A 5,124-nucleotide genomic window follows, 5' to 3' on the forward strand; every position below is an offset into this window, starting at 1 on the left:
GGAACAATGATGTGAGTTATTTCAGGGTAAAGACTCGGGGAAGGTAGAGAGAGATCCGAAAGGCAGCTCTCCTCCCAGATGAGCAAAGATGAAATCAGGAGGTGGTCCCGTGGGGGACGTTCTCAGTTAAGAGGAAGGTGGCATTGCCAGAAGCCCATTGCACGAAAATGAAACAGAAGAGGATTGCATGGCAAGGGCCCACGTCAGCAAAAGTTCAAGGCGACGACGTAGAAATGCCTTTGGCCCTTGGTAGATTGGGCGAGAAAGGGTACAGATATTAAGGTCGACCTAAGCCCTTTTTACCGGATAAGTTAGAAGATTATACATATATATATATGCGTGCACATGAGTATCAAATAGTTCAAACAGAATGAAAATTACAGACCAAAGTCAAGTACAAGAGTTTTCAAGGCGATAAATCGATGGGGGGTACGATCTTGCCATCCACAACCTCATTGTACACGGAAAACTCCGAGAGGTCCAGATCGGGGAATTTGCAAGCAAACTGCTCCAGAGCTGCTCCGAAGCCAGAAGTGAGAACTTGGGCAGCATCGAGCTAAAGCTCATCGACCTTTGTCTTCAACCCGCGGTTCTCTTCATCAAGCTCGTCAGCTTTCTTCTTGAGCCCACCGTTTTCTTCACGAGCTTGAGCAAGCTCCGCAGCAATTTTAGCTAGTTACTGGGAGGCCTTGTCTCGATCCTGCTCAACTCTTCCCAGAAGAGTCTCCCTCTCGATCGATCCCTTCTCTAGGTTGGCCACCTGTTGGGCATCGGCTTTCTTCGCCTCCTCTAGCTTGGCGATTTTCTCCCTCAAGGGGACGAGCTTGCTCTCCAGCTCGATGATCTCCTGAAGCTTGTCGTGCAGTTTTCTACGCAATTCATTCTTGTCATCGCGCACGCTTCGGAGCTCGTCTTTGAGAGCATTCTCGACCCGCGAGAACTCGATGCCTTGCAACAGCATGTCGCACTTGATCTTCTTAGCTTCAGCCTTCGCGGTGCTTGCGACTTCTTGATGGATGCGGTAGTCGAGTTCTAGCTTCTCCAAGTGGCCTTTCAGCCCTTCGGCGACGATGTGAGGGAGGCACTCGTCGGCCATAGCATGAAGACGCGAATTGAAGTTTTTCAAGGCCTCTTGGAGGGAGCTTGGAAGACCCGGTGTTGATGGAGGGGGCGGGGGTTGGTGCTCACCACCACCCTCGCAAGGTTGGATCACGGGGGGAGCTTCGAAGCGTGGTGGTGAGGTGGGCAGCTCTTCGGCGGCTTGGATGGAGGCTTGCGTATTAGCAAGTTGCTCGGGAGCGACCTCAGCAACTGAAGCGTTTGAAAGTGGAACCTCCCCAGCGGACTCAAATGGTGTGGAGGCGTTGGGGGGGTTCTCAACGAAGTTTGGAGCTGCGCTCTCAATCGCTGGGGGCTCTACCACCGCCACCCTCTTCCTCTTGCAGATTAGTCCATCCTCAGTGGCTTCATCCGTCTCTTCATCAGACACTACCCTGGGGGCCTTCCTCTTGGCCTTCTTGAGGGGTAGTTTCTTGCGTTGGGGGGCTGGAAGAGCGGCGGCTGCGGGTGGATCGGCTGGCGAAGACTGGCCTTGGGCGGCGGTGATCTCCGCAACAGAATTCGGAACTGTTTGGGAGCCCGCCGCCAGCTTGTGGCGCCTAGCTATGGCACGTAGCTCAACCATCTTATCCTTTCCCAGCAACATATCTGCATAGTGGCCCATGATTAGTCCAGTGGTTAACAATGCAAAGAAAGATAAGTAATGAAAGACAACACATAGGGAAAGCTAAAACTACAACGAGACAAAGGTCGGACGACACAAGTGTAAGTTAAGAAAGCCCAAGGACGAACCTATATGGACGTCTAGCTGGCTTTCGTGAAACTCGTAAGAAATAATGGAGGAGGTGGGGAGAACCACGTTGCAGGAGGCGACTCCTTTCCAGAAATTGCACAAATCCTTGTTGAGCGCCCCCATCTTTTCCAGCCCCCTGGCCTTCCTGAAACTTGACTCCTTCTTCCCCTTGTTCACCCAGTACAAGGGGAACCCGTCGAGAAGAGAAGGGTCTTGATTACTGCAGCACAGACGTACGAACTTCCCCTTCCAATCCTTGTAGGATTGCTGGAAGATAGAAAGAATGGACCTCCCGGCGATCCCATTGAGGCTGACCCATAGACGATCGCCCGGGTTCTTCGCCTCGAACAGGTACAGGAATGCGTCCAAAGAGGCCGGGAGCCCCAAGTGTGCACAGATAATCTGGTAAGCTCACACGAACGCCCAGCTGTTGGGATGGAGCTGGGCGGGAGCTATGTCTAGCTCTCTCTCAAAGCGCGTGAAGGGAAACCGGAGTTTGACTTTCTTGAACATGGTGGTGTAGATGAAGTAGAAGGGGGTGTCGTCGCTCCCCTGATCATCAGTACAGATTGGCTCACCAGGAGGACAAGGCCGCACAACCACTTTATCATCATGCTCTTTACTGAAGGAGAGGTTTGCCTTGTCACCCCTCTTGAGGCGAAAGACGTCAAGGTCGGAGTTGACGGAGGAGGTCTCCCCCAACAAGGTTGCGGAGGCCCACGGGTATAACCGCTCGTAATCTGGTAGGGGTTGTACCACCACACTGGTTTGTGGTGGGTTTGGTTGCGGTTGGCTACGGTGAGAAGACGCGGGTCGGAGGAAGCTTTGGGACCCCTTGGGGGGTCGCGAGAAGAAGAGGGGTTGGCCCTACGGGTTTTCGCCGGAGGGTTGCAAGGAGATGGAGGAGGGTTTGGTGTGAGTTTTGGACGAGTCATCGAGAAAGCTGCAAGAAGATGAAAAGGTATGAGTGTTCGTAAACAGAAAGACTCGACAGAAGAAGAGAAGAGGGAAGAACAAGGGGGGCTCGCAGAGAAAGGTTCAGAAACCCTAAACGCAGAGAAGAGAAAAACGAAGCAGAGAAACATCCCACAACGTATGCTCCAGACAAGTATTGGATGATGCAAACCGATCAAAATGCAGCAAATATCAGTAGAAGTGGTAAAAAAGTTACCTTTAGACGATCAGAAGAGCGGTCAGAAGGATGGAGGTTGGGAGAATCGGAGCGTTCGTTGGAGCGTTTTGAGAGTTCGAAGAGAGGTAGAAGATAATGAAACAGTGAAATGGCGTGAAGTGTTTAAGAGTTTCGAAGAATGTCGAACGTTGCGAGAAGCGCAAACGACAATGAACAATGGTCGTCGATAGGTCCACGTGTCGAACGATTGAAGGAGTTGGTGAAGTGTCAAATCAGTAGATGGCCCGGGCATTAGCGCACGAAGCCACGTAGATCGTCGAAGTTTAACTTATCTTCTTTACCAGAAGAATCGCAGCCCGCGTACCGATCGAGTCATCAAGAGCGATGACGTGATCAAGAAGTACGCATGGTCGCCGATCGTAAAGATGGCGGTCTACAACATATGAGACCGCCGGCTTGGTCGTCGCCAAAATGAAAGACCAAGCGGTCCGACATCGCTACAAGCAGCGCATCGCCAACTTTCCCAATAAGCTCGGAGCGAAGATGCCGGAGGTTCAAATAAGAAGGCTCAAACGAACGAGCATCCCTCACAAATACGAAGGTCAAGCAAAGCCATAAGTGAAATGATCAGAAGCAGGGTGTGCACTGCAGCCCAAAGGGAAGGAATGCGGAGGCGAGTAAATGCTATCCAAGGAATTCATGCCAAAATTGACGAAGGGGAATATAGGGAGTAACGCGCGCGGCATAGCAAGGAACGCAAGCATGCAAAAATAAATCGGACAGCATTCAACATAAAGAAAAACGTAAAGCCAGAGTTATAGTTACAGACAGAGTTCATAACAGTTGCAAGATGAAAATATAATTTTGTACACGTTCTAATGTTTGCACGGGAAGCAAAAAACAGGTCACTCATCAGTGGCCCCCAGAGTTTGAGCAATACGACGAATAAGCCCCGTCTCCGAATCTCAAAGCCTGAGTCAGCAGTGTCCTCTAATGATCGTTTATCTTCGAACCTACGCAAGAAAAGGGTCAAGCACAGTAAGAGACAGGCACGAAACAAAATCATACAAGAAATCCAACGAAAGCAGAGAGTAGGGGGATCATAAGGAAAGCCTCCTGCTCATATGTATTTTTCCAGAAGCTCGGCATTATACTCTAGGCTTATCAAGGCAGCCGCGTCAAAACCTCCAGCACCCGCCAGGATCTTGCAAGCCTCCTGATCCCTTGGAGACAGCTTCTTAAGAGGCTTGGATTTCAAGGCTCTGGCGTCCTTTGTCCAATACAAAGGAAAGTCGTCCAGAGCAGAAGGCACAAGGCTGGAACAGCACACCTTGAAGAACCTGCCTTTCCACCCTGGATTTCAAGGCTCTGGCGTCCTTTGTCCAATACAAAGGAAAGTCGTCCAGAGCAGAAGGCACAAGGCTAGAACAGCACACCTTGAAGAACCTGCCTTTCCACCCTGTGAAGGTTTGCTGGAAAGGGGTTAAAAGAATCCTACCAGGAACGTTACTGAGAGTCACCCAGAGGTTATTTCTCTGCCTCTTCACCTCAAAGAAGTGAAGGAAGATGTCTACGGAGGGTGCACATCCTAGGAAACCAAACAGAATGTTGAAGGCTTTAACGAAGGCCCAACTGTTAGGATACAGTTGGGCTGGGGCAGCATTCATCTCTGTTAGCAGCTCTCTCTCGAACCTAGAAAAAGGAAGGCGCACGCCGACGCGCTTAAAGACCACCTGGTAAAAATAGAAAAAGGGGACTCCATTGTTGGACCGCTCATCCCCACACACCGGCTCCCCTAAGGTGCAAGGGAGCACGGCGATGTCGTCATCATGACTCTTTGCGAAGGCACGACGATCATAGGAACACTCTTCCCCCACGTGTTCCCTCAGGGCACTGGTGGAAAGTAAGCTAGAGCATTCGTCAAGAAGTTCACTCGAAGCCCAAGGGTAAAGATCCTTGTGACCCACTCTGGAGGAAGAAGGGTTGGTAGACATTTTAGTACGTAACTGTCAGTGAAGAAACTGAAGGTCAAGGAGGAAGGATCCAGCAGCGGAATAGAAGGAAAGTTTACAAGGAAAGAACACGAAACAAGGAGTTCTTGAGAAGAAGATGAATATCGCAAGAAAGATGCGAAAGACGT

Source organism: Phaseolus vulgaris, chromosome 3 (genome assembly GCF_051622355.1).
Source record: "Phaseolus vulgaris cultivar YP4 chromosome 3, ASM5162235v1, whole genome shotgun sequence".
NCBI classification, from domain to species: Eukaryota; Viridiplantae; Streptophyta; class Magnoliopsida; order Fabales; family Fabaceae; genus Phaseolus; species Phaseolus vulgaris.